We start from the raw sequence: 18,795 nt of genomic DNA on the forward strand, positions 1-18,795 counted from the left end.
TCTGAAATATAGATGATCAATCATAAGAAAAAAATTTTGTTTCCTCAGAGAGCAAAATTAAAGAGAATCAATTTACGTAGACCAAAAAGAATGTTGATACTGTCGTCATCTATGGATGAGAATGACCGTCAACGTAGCTATAGTTTCTCCTGATGGAAGTATCTGCACAAAGAACTGAATGCACTCCAGAAAGGATATAAATAAACAGCATTTTCAATACAATAATTGGAGGGGTAAAGTATGTGTATATATGAAAATACTTAAGTATATGTGTGAATATCATCACTCCGTACAATTGTCATACCCACAAGCGCATGAAACTGGAAGTTACGAATCGTTCATCTGGAGAGTACGCATAGCATTTTTTAATTTTGGTACAGTGTGCGATAAAGTGTTTCTCTAATTTACTTTAAACTTTGATCGATCGGCTGGAAAAAACGCCTGAACGTATCAATATGAAATGTTCACAGGAGTTGAGGGGATACACTTTGCTAAAAATTTACCTGCTAACATTCAAAGGGCCTGGCCGGGTAAGGGAGCAAAAAGTGCCCCCAAACCAAATCACCAACTGTATGGCAAATATTATATAAGATATTAAATAAAATAAACTGGCGATTTATTTGAACCCCTATGTGGTTTGACGTAGGATCTATAGTGAAAAACGTACTTTTTCGTTTATTTAACGCCATTCTCAAAAGCTTCGAGATTAAAATTTTAAAAAAATACTGTATGTGCATCTTACTACGGTGTATCAAGAAAAAATATCAAAAATTGAAGTACTAAAAAAATTGAAATTTTGATTTTTTTTTGGGATTTAGAGATTTAGTACTAGTCTAATTCATGTTTAAATGTGTTCCTACGGCTTTTTTAGATATGTGTGATTTTTTTCAGATTTTTTTTCAGCGTTGCGCGGCACAAAAAAATATTTTTTTATATTTCCAAAGGGTCCAAAGGGTTTCCAAAATTTACCTGCTAACATTCAAAGCGCCTGACCGGGTAAGGGAGTAAAAAGTGCCCTCAAACCAAATCACCAGCTGTATGGAAAATATTGTATAGAGTACTAAATAAAAAATTTTGGCAGTAGTACCATATATTTGAGTCCTTTTATGTTACACCATAGGATCTATGGTGAAAAATCACCTTCGCGTTTTTTCACGCCATTCTCAATAGCTTTGAGACAAAAATATGGAAAAATACTGAAAGTCACCAAAATCTTAGATCGCTACTGTGTGTTACTGTACAAATAGTGTTACAGCAACTTAATGATCAACGCATATGTTACACTGCTCGCAATCGACAAGCGGTAGTCGACTGCGTCAGCGACAACCCATTTCCTCGAGCACAGATAGTGCCGCCATCATTGTTCTTTTTTCACATAATCGACGACGATAAGGTAAGACGTGCTTCTCAATGGCTTACGGCAAGTTTTTTGATTGATTCCTGGCTAGGCGTGGAATTCCACAGCTACCCCGGTAACTATCTGTTTAGTAATTTGTCAATTCCAGTGGTATCCTTATCTCGTCCTGCTTAATCGTTAGGGCTTCCTTCAATTCCAGGTTGTTTCTGGTTCTCAACAGCACCTTATTATCATTTCTGTTTCTCAACAGCACTGTTTTGAGAACAGATAAGAGAAAACGCCAACATTCCATCGTTAAAAAAATACAGAAAAACTTCATTAAAATTTCATTATTTTTATATTTTTTGAAACTTCTATATTTCCTTGTATCGCTTCATGTCATTGGTTGTCATCGACAGTTGGAATGTTTGGGAAGTGTTACCGCTAAGAAACTAAAAAAAATCAAGTCTAATTTTATTGTGTGCAATACGCGCAGTTCCGTTCACAATTTCCAAACCACAATCGGTTTAACTTGAACCTGGCAGGTCTTGTCAATGGTCTTTCGAACGGCTAACGTTATTGAGTTCGTAGAAGAAGACGGTACGGAAAAAAGAGCCAATCAGAAGTTTTGTGCTTTCACCCTTTTCGGATAATTCGCGTTACCTTGAATATAAAAGAACCACCTTTCCACGAAAATTCAGTGCATAGAATTCATCTTCCATCGTCTTTTTTTTTTGGCAGGAAATTGTGCGTTCGAGGGAAGGATGGGGGTTGAGGGTTATAGCATGATACGGCATATATAAAATCTGGGGACGCTGGGTTCAATAAACGTCATATATAAACGATATGCTTTCCAGTAAATTGTGTATCCCCCAAAATTGAAAAGGACGATGAAAATGTTAGATGCTATCCGGTCTGTTAGCCGGGTTGGGTCTTTCCGGACGAAAGGTGGGAAAATGTAGGCGAAAATGGATTATGATCTTCATCTTTCTTTTATTACATTTTATAACATTTCATCCAATAGTAATAATAATAATAATAGTCGTAAAAGTAATGACGAGTCAGCAGAATTTCGGGTGTAAAACTGATTGCAGCCGGAAAGGATACAGTCGCATAGTAGGGCGATAAAAATAGAAGCACGACATATGGACACGCCAATAGCCTAGCCAGGAATCGTTCTGCCAATATATATGGACGGGAAAATCAATAGTTTAGGAGCGAAAAAAAGACAGCACCGGCTGACGATAATAGAGAATGATTATAGAAGTATATATCATGAACTATATCTAGGGTGGCTTAGTGAATCATTTTTTCATTGATTTGTATTTTGATCTATTACCCAATGTAGAATGGATTAAAAATTATGAATATAATATAATGAGAGTTCAGTTAACTAAACACACAAGCACTAAAAAATGTTGAAAACAAATCCACATATCACACATCACATAAGAACAACCCTATGAGTTCGTTCACAGATGGGCACACAACTGTTAAGTGTGAAGTAATTCTCTCCAATCACATACGACCTGGATGATAATAAGGATGATCATCGATAGGGAACATAAGATCGTTCCGAGAATAGCTACCTCTCAAACAATATAACCATCAACTTTGATTCGAATGAGTGTCATCAAATCTTGAAGGATTGCTTACGAGATACTATCTCAATTGCTATCAAAAATAAAATCAAACAAACAAAATAGGTTTGGATTATATCCAGCAAAATAAATAAAAAAAGCAACCAAAATCAAACCAAATGGGAAGTGAAACATGATCTTTTGACTTTTAACATCAAACTCTCAAATATTGACAGAGTGTTTTTCATTATGATGTCCGAAAGTGCTTCTCGAATTCCATGGAGGATGTAATAAAGATGATGAATGGTGATTTTTGTGGATTCTCTATTTAATGAGGTGGAAGAAAACAGAACATTGGAAAACAACCCATAGAATCAGCGGTAAGGGGGAGGAAAGAAAATCCCTCCCACCTTCACCCAACACAAAATTGAAAGCAATTGGGAATCTTCGAAGAAGAAGCAAGCACCAAACGAGAAATGCAATCCCTCAGCAAGATTTATTACAATGTGTGTGGTTCCTTGTATCTTCGTGTTGAATGCTCTCGTCATTTCTGAACTCGAATTATCGGAATCGTGCCGAGTTCGAGCTGACCCCACGTCGGCCGAACATAATTTGCAGCCTCTCAGTGGGGAAACCCAAGTCCCAACATATAGCATACGAAAGGAGGAAAATGTACCACCGTCTGAAGGGCACATCAAGCGTTTGCCTCAATACTCGATAATTTTGCGGAGGAACACTCGCTCCTCTCCCCTCCTCATCCGTCGAGCTGGTGGTGAAATTGATGGTTCTGTTCATCCATTGGAAATTGATTCATGTGTGGAAATTGGATTTTTGCAGTAGATTGAACCTATACAGAAAACGAGACGAGAAATATCTCATCGCTTTGTGGAAACACCCACATCGAAGCGTGTATGTGTGTGTGTATCGGTATGTTTCGCGTTTGTTGGCTTGGTTATCCTGGGCTGATCCGTACGAACTTTGATTTTGATTGGCAAATCTGGTTTATATTTTGAGGATCAGGAAATTACTTAGTTTATGCTCGTTCGTTATTCTCTTTATGTGCTTTTAGTGCGAACACCGAATGCGATGAAAACAGCATGATGATGAATATTAACATAATGTTTGTCGAGGAAAATTTAAGTTTTGTTGATGACTTGAGTTCATGTTTAGGCTGAAGGTAAAATAAATACCATACTCTGATGAGACCAGTCGCATTTGTGTGGCATTTATTTAAGTCACTTTCACTCTCTCAGAACCATAGAATACAGTTTTCCGAAGAACTGAGGCTTCTGCTGAATTTGATATGTAGGATGCGTTCGAAAGCCAACAGCAGACTTTACAAGACAACAAAATCGAATATAGACTATTTTCGTTCATAGTCATATACTAAGTCCAATTCAGCTAATTATTGTAGCATTGTGAATGGAGTGGCATTGAAAATTGTCGCAATAGAGAATGAATGGTATTAGCGGTAATGTGTCGTAATAGAGAAATGTCGCAATAAAGAGAAGAATTTCTATGCGATTTTAAAGGGACCTTTGGATATCGCTATAGAGAGCATTGACTGTACAAAGTTTTCGGTTTACTCATCACTGTACTCATGTCTGAAACGTTGTTGTTTGAAACGAAAACGCTGAAACGTTGAAGGTTGTAATTTGGGTTAAGTTTGAGTGAGACTGAAACGAGATTTGATTACAGATAATCAAAAGATATCTAAATATAAAAAATTTTAAGTCTTGAATTTATGTAGGAATTCATAAATTTCTCATCAAAAACAGAAAACCACATTGCAGATATATTACCCTCTATCTATAGTGAAAAAAGTACAACGAAATTGTAATTTTAATCAAAACATTTGAATTGTTTTTTATGATAATTTCATCACACGCTAAGAATTATTGGTTGTTGCCATCATCAGTAATTCCAAATTAAATAATAATCCCACTTTTCGATATTGATCTGATTTTTCGATGGAGTAGTTGAGCTGGAGAGTTTTCTCTCATATGTTGACATGGGACTACGTCTGACCGGAATATATGGAGGGTAAAATGAAAACTAAAACGTTGAACATACAGGAAAACATAATGACTATAACTCGAATATTTCTTAATACAGGTCGAACTCGATTATCCGGAGTATTAATTTTTTTTCACTTCGAATAATCGAATCCTCCGGATAATCGAGTCATAAAAAAACGAATTTTCTCTCGGTAAACGTAATATAATTACGATTTGTACTTATTCAGTATATGGTTTTATCTAGGTTGACCCGTTTGTATGTTTGTGACTTTGTAACTTTGTAATTTTGTAACTTTGTCTGTAGCGCTGTACCACATTACTAGAAATTTAACCCCCTTCTTGTTGACCGTTTGATCTGAAATTTGGAACACATCTTTATCTCTGGTGTAATTATAAAACTGCGTACTCCATGATCTTTAAAATCCAAGATGGTGGCCGCTACAAAATGGCGGATTACATATTTTCTCAAAATCTCATCACTATGGGTTTTTCCAAAACTCCATCAATATGGGTATCGAATGAAAGGAACACAATTATTTATGGAAAATGTAAATCGAAGATGACGACCGCTACAAAATGGCGGATTACAAATTTTCTCAGTACCCTATCAATATGTATATCAAATGAACGGGATTGGCTAGTAGAACACAGTTATTTATGAAAAATGTAAATATGGAATATTTTCATGATGTAGTGTATTCTATTAGTCAAATCATTTTATTTGATACCGATATCGAGGGGATTGAAAAAAATACATAGTCGACCATTTAGTGGCGGCGACATTTATGAATTTATATTGTTTATTATGTTTCGTGTTCTCCTGAAGCGCCCTTATTTAATTTATAAGTTTCACTTATGTCGAACCGGTCACACTTTAGTTTTTGTTTTATTCGCCAAATTCCCGGGGGGCAAGTTCAACATAGCGGATTGATTATAAAACAGGGGTTCGCGCAGAGTCAGCACCACGGAAACGCGTACGTACGATTTTGTAATTGTAAACATAAGATGAAATATAAAGTACTGAGCCAGTCGGACCAGAGAGTATGCTTAACGGGTGTTAAATAAAAAATGAAATTTTTTTCAATACCTTTCAGTAACTCAAATAAAGAGCGTAAAACTTTCTTTCTCCAAGAAAATTGCTCTTTGGTCTCCCTAGAAACAGTAGGCGTGTTTGGTTTTGCAAGTTTGAATTTAGTCAAAGCAAAGATGGCGTCGAAACAGCACGTGCTCCGCGAACGCATTGTACGGTTCTACGAAACGCATTTCCAGCAAGGAAAAAAGTTCACGGTGGCACATTTTAAGGAAGAAAATGTACCTGTCAGTGCGGTATATCGTATCCTGGGTTACCTGAACGTAGAGCGGAAGGTCGGAAGTGGTCGTCCGGTGACGATAATGACGAAGCAGAGGAAGACATCGTTAAAGAAGCTGTTTGACAACAAGGACGCAACCAGCCTGCGTGACGCCGGTCGGAAATATGGCTGCTCCCACGTATTGATCCATCGGACCCTCAATCGTCCGATCTGCAGGAAGAAGACGAGGTCGCCGGAGTACACGGAGGAGCAGATTGAGACGGTTAAATCACAGTTTTGGTGGATGACCAAAAAATACCGCGGGACGTCTTTCGTTCTGGACGACGAAAGATATTTTCCGCTGTCTAAAACGCATATTCCAGGAAATGATAATTGAAAAAAAGGTTATGTTGTACATCGCCATTTCCGACCGGGGCATTTCAAAGCCTTGGTTTAAGCCGAGCGGTCTGGCAATCAACCAACAAATCTATCGAGAAGAGTGCCTCGATAAAATCCTGCTGCCGTTCCTGAACGAGCATCACGCGGATGGGAAGTACGTCTTCTGGCCGGACAAGGCGTCTTCCCATTACGCCAAGAAGACGCTGGTGTATCTTGAAGAGAAAAAGATACCGTTCGTGCCGAAAGATCGTAGCCCAACAAACTTGCCCCAGTGCCGCCCAATAGGGGATTTCTTTGGCTCACTCAGTGCCCTAGTGTATAAAAACAATTGGAGGACCAAGGAAACGAAGCAACTGACTACAAGAATCCGGAATTGTATCCGGAAAATGAACGTAAGTGCCGTACAACGTTCTTGTGAGAGCATCGCGACAAAGATGTGATTAAAAAAATCTCATTTTTTATTTAACACCCGTTAGTATACATAGTACGCTAGATATCGCGTCGTCTTTTTACTGACTGGTGGCAAAACCAGTGCACTCCAAGTCAAATCATTCAGCCATTTTTTCACGACGGCCCAATTGAATTAATCAAGATCATGGAATACGCAGTTTTATAATGATAGTAGAATTAAATGTATGTTCCAAATTTCAGATCAATCAGTCAACAGGAATGGGGTCAATTTTCTATTAATGTGGGACAACCCTACAATAATTCAAACATACATAGAAATAGGTGAAGCTGAATGAAACCATATAAAAATAAATTAGTTGTTTGGGGTCGAGAACTTTTTTTTGATACCCATATTGTTGGGGTTCTGAGAAAATATGTAATCCGCCATTTTGTAGTGGCCGCCATCTTGGATTTGCATTTTTCATGAATAACTGCATTCTACTAGTCAAGCCCTTTCATTTGATAGCCATATTAGCTATTCAACATAGAATTATTATACAAATTATTCAAAATTTCCGAAAATCAAAAATAAAATACTCCGGATAATCGAGTCTAAAATTCCGGATCATCGAATCCCGGATAATCGAGTCTCCGGATATTAGAGTCTCCGGATAACCGAGTCCCACCTGTAGATCGGAAAGATATTTGCATCAATTGATAGGAAATAATTCTATGCATCTATCACAATTGAGGGGCAATGTATTTGACGACGTGGAAGATAGGTCAGAATCTCGTCTATCGGATTCTATAACAAACTCAAATTGGAACGTTTTTGCAGTTGAGTTGAGGTGCTTAGAATGAAAGGAGTGTAATTGATTTGATCGTGTTTTCTTCATCAATTTTCTCTTTTATTAATAACTCAACTGCAAAACCGTTCCAATTTGAGTTTTTTATACAATTCGATAGATGAGGTTCTGACCTTGGATTTGCATTTTTCATGAATCCACATTGTCAAATATAGCTGGGAATGAGTTTGCAGCTAAGTAATGACCAAAAGAGAGAGTCGATGTAGAGAAACCGATGATGTCACTTACACCGCTTTCATTTTGGGCCCCTTAGTTATTAACTAAAGGAATAGTTGATGAAGAGAAATCGATCAAGTCACTTCCTCCCCTTTCCTTCTGAGCCCCCCAATTAATAAAAATGTTATTTTCCTGAGATAAGCAATTGAATAACTGTAAAATGTCAAGTGCTATCTAAACGCCCAAACTGCCCCGTTTTGAATGGCCCGATTCACGGTTTCTCCAACACAGCCATAAAAACCAAAGTACCTGGGGTAATTGGCCTTACAAATACATTCCAGTTGGAGGAACTTTCATTCCCACCGACATGTGTTCCCTAATACAGCCATCAAAACCAAGGTGCAGCATAGCAGCATTTACGATTGCATCATTTTTGTTGCTATATAAAATGGCTTGAAAACAGTCTCGTGTTCTTTAATGCCGGGTATCATCGACGATAACTGAAAAATTGATTTAAGTTTCCCCTAAATTGTAAAATCACATCGTACCTGTTTCGGGATAGTGGTCTTCAAGTGCGATAAAAAATTGCTCTTTTTTCATAACAGATTCCACCATTCAAGACTTTCCGCACCAGCGCGTGGCTGACCAAAGTGTAGGATAAATAGCATTGTGTTATTCGAAGAAATTTTAAAACTTCACTTTTCTTGTTTGCTCAACCATAATTGTTACTGCTTGCGTTTTCGGATCTGCGTTACCAATTACGTCATTTAGACCTAACTGCAAAGTGTGTATGGCACAGCGAATAACTAATAACCTCACTAATGCTCACCAAGCTCTGCAGTAAAATTCCTTATTGATTAGTCATTTTCTTTGTCTTCATGTCTTCATATTTTTTGTTGCAATTGTTTTGCTACAGCAAGCATGTTCGAGCCGTTATCAGTCGTAATCGAGGATACTTGTTCTACATTAAGTTGGTACTTCTTCAGTATATCAAGTATTTTGTTCTTGAGGAACTTTACTGTTTGACTCTCGAGAACTCCCTACATAGCTGTAGGATTAAAAAATAGTAGGACATGCCTACCGAAACATACGGCAGAATCAACTTTCAATAACAATAATCTTCCCCGCATCTTAGCGGTTAGTCACTCCGTTGTTTTCACAGCGATAGCTTGAATGGGCATCTTAATGTTTTCTCGGTTAATCGTCGTATCAATGGCATACGACGAATAATGGCACTGTATAATAGATTCAATAGTTTCCGTAGACCAGACCATTGAAAGCAGCTGAATGTTAAATTATGCTTCGTAATCAGTTCGATAGAGGCCTGTACTAATGTCTGATGATCAATTGCTACCATTCGTTTCGGAACTACACGTTTTTGACGTAGAACTACGTCTTTCATTAAGGGTGCCAAATCAGAAAACAGGTCACGTTTTTATGAAATAAAGTTAACGTTAATAACTATTTTTCCTGCGAACGGTTTTTAATGATTTGCATACCAATCGAATCGGAAATTTTCTAAGAATTGTTTGATATGCTATACATTACAATCCCACAGTCTCTATATGGTTTAAATTGATGAAAATTAGAAGCATTCCCATTTCCTCATGCATTTGTTCTGTCCATTTGTGTGCTTTCCCGAACAGAGTTGTCAATGACGAGCAACTTATGCAGCCGCTAGGATGAAAACAACGAAGGGGGATAGCGAAAAGAGCCAAAACAACAAAGGTCGCTTATTCTGCTCGTTTTGTGTTTCATGTTTCCCCTCAAGCTGTGAACGCTAGTGAATATTTCACTTGAATTCTATCGATATGTACATCTGTAAGACGCGTGTTTGATGCTTGTTAATTGGCGATGCACGGAAAATGACTATCGTTAAATATACAGTACAATGCGTGCATTGATATAAAGAAACAAAATGCGACATATGACTAATTAGTGTATTGTGCTCACAAAGGCAAGAAATAATTGTTGCTTCTCGAAATGATTCTACAAAACCACGCAAGCCATCAAACATTTTCAGGGTCCTCGGAACTTTTTAGTAAAGAGTTATTTATGAACTTTCGACGAATTCGCAAATAATATCCGAGATGATAAACCAACAAACCTCAAAAAAAAAAAAAAAGATTACGTGACCTACGTCCTAAGCGGTCGTGTCTCGGATACAACCCCATCGTTTATTTTTTCATTGGAGGCTCTGACTTTTCTATCGCAAAGAGTCCATGAATTCGAGATTTTTCAGGATGAATAAATCGAAAATGACGTATGAAGTTTCCTCTTTCGTAGCCAGTTTGCTCATAACGGCAGCTCACATTCCCGTCAATATTTCAGATGTAGTTTTCGTCCTCTTTTAACACCAATTCCTAAGCAATTGAATTAAACGACTTTCTTTTTTGTTTATTCCCCGGGACCCGGGAGTATTCATTTTTTCTAAAATATACAAATTACCTCATCAACAAACAAATCAAAATAACCGTCACCGTCACGTCAAAAATGATTGAAACTGTCTGGTTACTCACATTTCTACTAACATCTTTCAGCACAACCACTACTTTCGTTACGTAAAGTTGTAAACAAAGCGATTGACAGTGAGAAGCACAGGAACAGAGCATCGTTTGGCTAGGTGTCAGAAACAAACGAGTGTATGTCGCTTCTGAGTACTCGGATCTCACGTGTGGTGAGAGGAATTGAGTGACTATGGTCGGGTTTTTTTGTGACATTGACGGTAATGGATTGCAACACTGGTAAGAATGGGTTGGAAAATTAGTTGCGAATTGGGCCTTCGCTGTTTGTTTTCATACCGGTTTAATTGACAGATCATTTAATTGCAATGGGTAAACGAGTTCTAAGACATAGCAGTATTTTTTTTTAAATTCTCTGCATAAAGGCTACGAGAACGTTGCATTTGATTTATTTTTAGTATGATTGTGAGTGTGTGTGTTTGTATATTTGTCAAGTAGACGAAAATGAACGCTCCAACGAACGATTTCGAGGTCCGGCTCTTGCTTCATGTGCGGTAGTGGACTCGCGGTATGTGATTGATTAATATTCGTTTCATTCGTGAATAATTTACCGCGTTGGTTGGCAATTTTTTGTTTGTCAAAATCAATAAGTATGCGAATAAATGCAATAATTGTGTTGTCCTATGTCAACAATGCAGTCGTGTGTTGTGTGGCGTCTTTATTTTTTTTATTTTTTTGGATTGAGAAAATAATAACTAAAAATAAAATAAAAAAGTCTAGTTGAATAAATTATTTTAACTGGACTTTTTTTTTATATATCAGCTTCATTCAGTGTACTTAGTAGATAGTAAATAGAAAAATTATGTCTATCTGATTTTACATGTAAAAAAGTCGTTCAAATGCTCAAAACCCATGTGTTTTTTTTTTTCTAAAGAACTAACATTATACCCCACGACAAGCAAGCTGACAATTGTAGTTCAAATTTATCATTCGGAGTCAAAGGTCTGAAATATTATAATCACTGGAATACCCGAAAATGTTGACAATACTCTTAGCATTGTTTAACAGCAATTTCTTCTCTTAATGTGGTGTTATTAAAAAATTCAAAAAAACCATACTTTTCGATTAAAATTGATTCAAACGGATTTGCGGCGAACCCCCACTAGAACAATTAGGACAATCCAACAAATCTAGAATTTATTCTTCGCATTCTCGGATCCATTAGGACTGTTGTATTATTGAAATTATAATAACATATCGAGTGCCGCAGGGACACAATCTCGCATGGCAAGACGCTCATCCCATCTTCTCTCCAATTCTCGAGGCTTGGGTTTCTTCAGTATGTGTCGGTTTCAGCAACAACAACCAGGAATGTTGACCACGCCACCACAGCAGGAGGAATGATATAAGGGTGGCTGCGGAAAATAGCAGACAACGTTGTGGTTGTTTTGATTTAAATAGATCTCTAGGTTCACCATCCTTAGCGCCAAGACCGAGTGAGCAGGAGATAAACACGAGCCATTATATTTATGTATGCATGTTGTTATGAGGGAGGAAACAAAATGAATGTCTTGAAAGTGCACTGGCATATGTTCGCACACACTGCATCGAACTGCTTCCGGTATCTTGTTTTCAGACCGTAAATTTTCTCATGGAATGCCAAACATACAGCAGCTCTCAATATTAGATACCGGTTCTCTTTCCTTGCCCGGTAACGTTTTCCTTGGCAAGCAAATGTGCAATGCTCCATTTGTTTGCACTCATTTTCACTTTCTCCCTTAATCTGCCCTGCCTGCCATATTCGTACCGACTCTAATTGGCCAAGCCTAATACTAGCTACACTATTCTCAAATACATTTGAGAATTCAATCCTCCCTTCTCGACCCCAAGGAATCCGAACACAAATAAGAACTTTAACTCGAACATGGGTGGTTTGCCTCTGCCAACCATCAAGGATATATTTCCTCGAGGAGCTCCGCAATCATCACTGTACAAACAACGCATCCTATAAATGGGGCAATGACTGTATATATCAATTCCCATCGCCAGCAACGGTTAGATTTAATTAGGCTGTCTTTGTTCCTGCCAGCAGCGTTTGATTCCCTGAAATAATACAAACGAGAATACACATTGTATGGTTGTGCCCAAGACAGCTTCTAGATGTATCTGTTATTCGTAAATAATGATAAAAAAGTGGTTTGTACTGTTTGATATTTTCCCAAACAACTCTAGTATAGCTGTTGATAGAGCCCGTCGAGAATAAAAATTGATAACCCTATTTGATGATCAGTATTGCCCGCCACACCCGATGCGCTCTAGGAGGATCATGAACATCGCCGCCTATCATCGAAAACCGAATAAGCAAACATAAACAGAAATGAGAGACCTGAAAACAAAAAGCCATTGTAAAAAGTTGGAGCAATTTAGCCTTCGTGAAAGTTCAGTGAAATAAAAGCTAATTTAGATTGATTTAGAGTTGATAATTAGCATAAAGTGATACACGCAAAAGGTGACAATGTTGTTGCGCAGAGATGGTAGTATTTAGTGGATCTTTTCATTTGTTTATTTCGGATTTCGGTTAATCGTCCTGAAATTATATATTCATAGTTACAAGTATTGGAACTCTCAAAAGTGAGAAAGATCGATAGCAGCTGACCCGCACGATATCCAGCTCATAGAATACACAGGTAAATTCTTGCTATAAGCGAATTCACGTATCCATTATTGACATAATCAACATAACCAGGTCGAACCAGGGGTGTTCAAGAAGAAATGTTGTGAGGAAAATTAGAGAACTAATTACTAGAAGTGAATCATTCGGACAAATTTCAATAGAAAATCAGACTCACTTGTAATTTCATGTTTTGACAGGAATTTTAAATTTTTTTTCACATTCATTTGAATAAAATTACGAAATTTTGAATTATTCTCATCGCCCCGCTACAACAGCTGTGCCTCTGTCAGATAACGAGAATGCTTCAGACAAAAAAAATCGAGTATTGTAAGAAAAATAAAGTATTTGCAAAGAATTTTACACTAATATTAGGCTGTCAAAAAAGTCCTGCGGTATTTTTTTAAAATTTTCATTTGTTCATAAAATTAGTTACAATCATCTGTTTTAAGTCAAATATGCACCGTTTTGTTCGATGACTGGTTCCCAACGAGATGCCAACTTCATAATACCCCTGTTATAGAAGCTCGCTTCCTTATTGGAAAAAAACTCGGATAGCCAATTTTCACAGGCCTCTTTTGTGGCTAACTTCTGACTACCTAGCTCGTTCGCCATGGACAAAAACAGGTGGTTGTCACTTGGTGCAAGGTCCGGACTATACGGCGGATGCAAAAGAACCTCCCATCCGAGCTCCCGGAGCTTCTGGCGCGTCACCAAAGAAGTGTGTGGCCTGGCGTTGTCCTGATGGAAGACAATGCGGCCTCTGTTTATCAAAGATGGCCTCTTCTTCATGAGTGCTACCTTCAAGCGGTCCAGTTGTTGGCAGTACAGGTCCGAATTGAGCGTTTGCCCATAGGGAAGCAGCTCATAATTGATTATTCCTTGACAATCCCACCAAACACACAGCAGAACCTTCCTGGCCATTAATGAGGGCTTGGCCACCGTCTGAGCCGCTTCAGCGGGCTTCGACCACGACCGTTTGCGCTTCACGTTGTCGTAAGTGACCCACTTTTCATCGCCAGTCACCATCCGCTTCAGAAACGGGTCGATTTTGTTGCGATTCAGTAGCGATTCACATGCGTCGATACGGTCAAAGATGTTTTTTTTGCGTCAACGTGTGTGGCACCCATACATCGAGCTTCTTTGTGAATACAAGCTTCTTCAAATAGTTAATAACGGTTTGATGACCTATCCCCAGCTCTTGGCCGATGCTACGGCTGCTACTATGCCGGTCTTTCTCGGCTAATTCAGCGATTTTGTCGCAACTTTCGACGACAGTCCTTCCGGAGCGTGGCGCATCTTCGACGACCTCTACACCAGAACGAAAACGTTGAAACCATCGTTGTGCGGTGGAAATGGAAACTGTATCGGGTCCATAAACTGCACAAATTTTATTGGCAGCTTGAGATGCATTTTTGCCTTTGTCATAGTAGTACTGTAAAATATGTCGGATTTTCTCTTTATTTTGCTCCATATTTGCGACACTATAACTCACGAACGACTTAACCAAACAAAACACTGTCAAGGATTATATTATAGTGCACAAAAATACCTTTCCAACAAGCTATAGTACGACTCGATACAATGAATACAACTAGAACTACGCGCTTACAACGACACCTCGCGGAAATACCGCAGGACTTTTTTGACAGCCTAATATGTAACAATCCAGTAGGAACATGTAGCTTGAAACTTATGGCGAACGAGAGCATTTTGATGTTGAAAATGAAAAGAATAAAACTCGCTTCCAAACAAGATGTTTTAGGTATTAGATGCTAGGCGGTTTCAATGTTCAGTGTTGTAAATTTCTAGTTTACAATAATGTTGGGAGGACATTATTTTTATCGTATCTATCATGATCAGGAAATATGTAGAAATTGTTACCCAATACAGATCAATTGAACACATTTGAACAAAACTCGAACAGTGTTCACAAATCATTTCGCTCCAGCGAATATCGATCCATATTGTCCAAATCATGTTGGCACCAAATTGAAAGAGTCATCACAATAGTGGGCTAAATCTATGTTTCTATACACATGAGCGCAGACTTCCGTATAATTTCACAGTCGAATGTCCCACTGGCAGCGGAACAATCAACGCCATTTTCCATAATAAGGCCAACCCTCGGGGGGAAAACACTCTCGACAGTGCACAAAAATAGCAGCTTGCATCACAATCATTTGCCGTCAAAATAAGCTTTATCTCTGTGTCGGATATGGCTTATTTATCTCGCACAATAAGCTCAATGTGTGGTACTTTTCACTTTTGAGCCGGATTTCACGAACCGAGCCGAGCCGAGCGAGCGCGGGAATAGGTTAACCGCTTGAATGGCTCCAACAGTTGTCATCATTTAACCCGTCAGACCTATTGCAGGCTGTCGCCGATAAATCACGCAAGCATTTCAGCACCACCGCATCGATAGCGAAGTGAGACTAAATATTTGTTTTCTCGACAACAAACCGTGCCGTAAATCGTAACGCGAAGACAATAATGCCGGAGGACCACATCAACAATCCGACGGGTGTTAATTCTGCCGTATAAATAGACGCGGATCTCTTCATTGGAGATAAGAAGAGTTCTCGATCAATTCAAAAAGCACTTTCGAAATAATTGTGTGATGCTCTATTTTGACGTAGGACTACGTCTTACACTAAGGGTGCCAAATCTTAAAACAAGTCACGTTTTTATGAAATAAAGTTAACGTTAATAACTATTTTTGCTGCGAACGGATTTTAACGATTTGCATACCAATCGAATCGGAAATTTTCTAAGATTTGTTTGATATGCTATACATTACAATCCCATAGTCTGTATATGGTTTAAATTGATGAAAGTTGGAAGCATTCCCATTTCCCCATACGTTTGTTCTGTCCATTTGTGTGCTTTCCCGAACAGAGCTGTCAATAACGGGCAACTTATGCAACCGCTGGAATAGAAACAACGAAGGGGGATAGCGAAAAGAGAATATTTGCGAAGTAAACTCCACCCTTGCATAGTACGTGAGCTGTCGCTAGCGTATAAGTATTGCATCACCTCTGAGGAAAATTCTCAGAATCTTTCTGTTATCTGTTTCTGTTATCTGTTCTGTCGTCATCTGTTAGACGCGTGTTTGATGCTCAATTAAATACTCAGTGCAATGCGTTCATTGATACAAAGAAACAAACCAATTAGAGTATTGTTCTCGCAAAGGCAACAGAGAATTGTTGCTTCTCGAAATGATTCTACAAAACCACGCAAACCTTTAAGCCTTTTCAGTGTCCCCGGATCTTTTTACTAGAGAGTTATATATGAAATTCCGACGTATTCGCAAATAATATCCGAAATGATAAACCAACAAATTAAAAAAAGGAAATTGCGTAGTCCTACGTCCTAAGCGGTCATGTCACGGATACAACCCCTCGATTTTTTTGGATTGGAATGTGTATCATTTTTCAAATCATTTTATTATAAATCGATAATCAATTTTGAAACAAAAGTGATAAATTATTTGGGATTTATTGGCACATTCCTTCGAATCTCGACTATGATAGTTTTTCAACAAAATCAGGAATTCCCTTATTTTGTCAGATTTATTCCGTTTGTACGTAAAGAAAACAATCCCCAAACGTACCACAGGCGCGGCAAACCGAGTCGTACTGGGCCATACTGTCCCAGTCGGTGTACGAAAATGGTTGGGGAGTCACCACAACTAAACAACTCAAATCGCGTATCATCAGATGTATGGAAAAAGAGGACCTCAAGTGAGCCATGATGGCGAGGGTTCTGCGAATCTTTAGGAAGATTAAAGATGAAGGACCACTATTTGTCTAATTGTTTCACACCTCAAACGCACAGTGTATGGATTTGTGAGAATGCAATAATATTTTTCGTGTTTTCATTTAGTCTCGTTACTTATGACTCACCCGGTCAGTGAACCAGCAGTAGATCCTCGTAGTTCCCCGGTTCTACAACTTGATCCACATTTTTAACGACCCTTTCGGAACCCTGTTATAATGTGTGAAGTTCACTAAGAGATTCCTTGATGTACATTGTACATAAAATTCGACTAGCTTCAAATCACTCGTGTCTTTGATGATGCCTATACATAGTCTTTCTAAATTTAGATTGCATTTATATTTTTTTCAATAAAATTTTCAAGCTGCCACCACGAAGTTCAGTCAAATCTTTTGATTATAAAATTTCGTTCATCGTGTCGTTGCTGAGCTGATTTCAAAGATTATTCCTGTTTTGATATATTCCGATAAAAATCGCTCGACGGTTGCCAATGAGTTAAGCATAGTGAGAACGTTAGAACCAAAGCATCGAAATGCAATAAATACGAACCGTCAATTCATGCTTAACTTTTCAATTGGACCTAAATGTTTTGATCGATTTTCTTCATCGACAATCTTTACCGTTATAAATTCAGCGGTGAAAGCATCTCCTGATGTGTTCGACAATCAGGATTGTAGAGGGAAAGCTCGTTCATCATACAATATGACAAAACTAATGCAAAATCTATTTGCAAGTCCATGGTTATCGAAAGAGAAAGTCAACGAAGAGAACCGATCAAAACAGATAGGTTCTATTGAAAATTAAGCGTCAACTCTTTGTAGGCATCCAATTTTTGTCCGTCAATTCTACTCATGTTCGTTATCTGAAACTTATATTTCCTTCCGGAGCAGTTTTACTCGTAGGTTACAGAATTCGTTATCGTTCTTGTAAATTCGTATATTCCTGCAAACGCTTCTAAGACAACGCTGAAAGAGAGAGCAGGACAACATAGAAGCATGCATGAGGCATAAATCTGTTCTTCCCATCAAGCTATGCAGATACGTTTTGTTTTGTTTTCAATCATATCAAGAGATGTATCTCTAGTGATTCCAAGTAATAATACTTACAAAAAAACGAGAGAAAATTCACACGCGAGGAAAGTCTGTACCTTTCCAGATGCTGGCTGGGGTACGAGTAACCATAGTTCACCATGAAGGTGCGGCTCAAAACACCGTCTGTTATCCATGTCAGGGGCGGCTGATCACTGTCTTCGTACAAGCCGTGACTCTCAGCGGGGATCCTCCGGCGAGACAGGGGGTGTTGCAGGCCCTGCAAGCCATCCGTAAAAATGAAACGCACAGGAAAATTCACAAATAAATTCAAGGCAGGACAACCAGACTAGACCCACACAAAGAACGTGGACTAGAGATTGGAAACACGGAACATGGAACTGCAAGTCGCTCAATTTTCTTGCTAGTCACCGAATTCTCTCGAAAATATTGATAACCCGCAATTTTAACATCGTAGCGCTGCAGGATGTTTGCTGGAAAGAATCGATGGTGCGGTTGTTTCAAGGTGGGTATTCTATTTACCAGAGCTGCGGCAACACACACTAGCTGGTACCAGCTTTCATGGTAATGGGGCAGATGCAAAAAGGGTGATTGGCTGGTGGCCGATCAATGAAAGAATGTGAAGACTGAGAATGCATTTCTTCAACATCAGCATTATCAACGTCTACAGCCCCCATCTAGCTAGCTCCGATGAGCATAATGAAGAATTCTACGCGCAGCTAGAGCGTGAATACGATCGCTGCCCAAAACACGACATCACAGCCGACATCGGTGATTTGATCGGCCAAGGAGTTCAGACCAG

At 38.6% G+C, this 18,795-nt stretch overlaps 1 protein-coding gene across 6 annotated transcripts in view; it reads right to left on the reverse strand.

The window, feature by feature from the left end:
• The window catches only part of LOC129769468 (uncharacterized), a 565,408-nt gene that overhangs the window by 260,414 nt on the left and 286,199 nt on the right, over positions 1-18,795 (reverse strand). The gene's annotated exons all lie outside the window — the stretch shown is intronic.

This window comes from Toxorhynchites rutilus, chromosome 1 (assembly GCF_029784135.1).
Source record: "Toxorhynchites rutilus septentrionalis strain SRP chromosome 1, ASM2978413v1, whole genome shotgun sequence".
NCBI classification, from domain to species: domain Eukaryota; kingdom Metazoa; phylum Arthropoda; class Insecta; order Diptera; family Culicidae; genus Toxorhynchites; species Toxorhynchites rutilus.